Below are 1,146 nucleotides of genomic sequence, written 5' to 3'. Positions count from 1 at the left end.
TGGCGCGGGAAGAGATGACTAAAGTAAAGAGTAAATCACACTACAGCTGAATTAGCCATGCTTGTTGCATCTGACCACTATGGCTGCAGAAGGTACTGAGACCAGAAATGGTGTCCTTATAACACCCAGTTTACTACAACAGCAGTGCTAATAACAGCAGTACCCCAAACATATTTTCTAGATTATGCATAACATAACCTCAGCTCTTGAGAGGTCCCAAACCTGCATGTTAGCCTTAGATATCAGTGCTGGAGGGGATCCTTATGCTGTCTCAAATCCACTGTCGTGGTCTTTAACAATACAAGCAGAACAATGGTAAGTTTGCAAGGTAAACCCTTATACTTGCAAAGCACTTATTGCTTAGAACCTTTGCTCTTTTCCTCCTCTTTGCACTCTTTTCTTTAGGCTTCTGTCACTATTACGCCCTTCTGAATCAACGTTGCAAAAAAAGGAGGAGCCAGTACTCTCAGGATCTCTAGTGATGCAAACAAGCACAAATCCATTTTAATTTGGTATTCCAGTGTTTAAAACACAGGGTTAGAGAATGAAATCTAGGATCAAAAAAGCAGTTTCAGCTATGGCTGAAAGTATCCATCAGTGATTTCAGGGTAACCATGTTTGACAGAAATACTACAAGTAGTCTACAGAATTCAAAGTAATGGCTATGTTAAAAAATATATATAAATAGGATAAGGCTCATCATAGCAATCAGGTATCCAAACAGCTTTAAGTCAACCTTAGAGTGCTGTCACAAGAGGATGCAGGAATCAGGAAATTCCACAACAGGATCTTGAATATTAAGCTCCTGAATGGTAACCACATAGTTATCTCACACTGTCACCAACATGGATTAATAATTAAGGTCGACTTATGAAAGTACCCAATACGCCACACACTGAAACATGAAGCTTTTGGGAAAACTCCGTTTTAAGTTTTTGTGCAGCCAGTGAGACAGACAGTGAGGGCAGTGGGACACGAAACCCACGACTCGTTGCACTCACAAAACACGGTGCGGGAGGCCCAAAGGCCTCCGAGACCTCATACCACCGCGGCAAGGGCAGGAGGGAGAGACCGCCGCCGGCTGTGAGGCCGTGACTGCACCCCGCGCTGGGACGGCAACGGGCCGGCCCGACGGCACCTGCGACG

Source organism: Phaethon lepturus, unplaced genomic scaffold, assembly GCF_000687285.1.
Source record: "Phaethon lepturus isolate BGI_N335 unplaced genomic scaffold, ASM68728v1 scaffold25123, whole genome shotgun sequence".
Taxonomy (NCBI): domain Eukaryota; kingdom Metazoa; phylum Chordata; class Aves; order Phaethontiformes; family Phaethontidae; genus Phaethon; species Phaethon lepturus.
The sequence above is the reverse complement of the archived record's forward strand: the minus strand, read 5'-3'. Positions refer to the sequence as shown.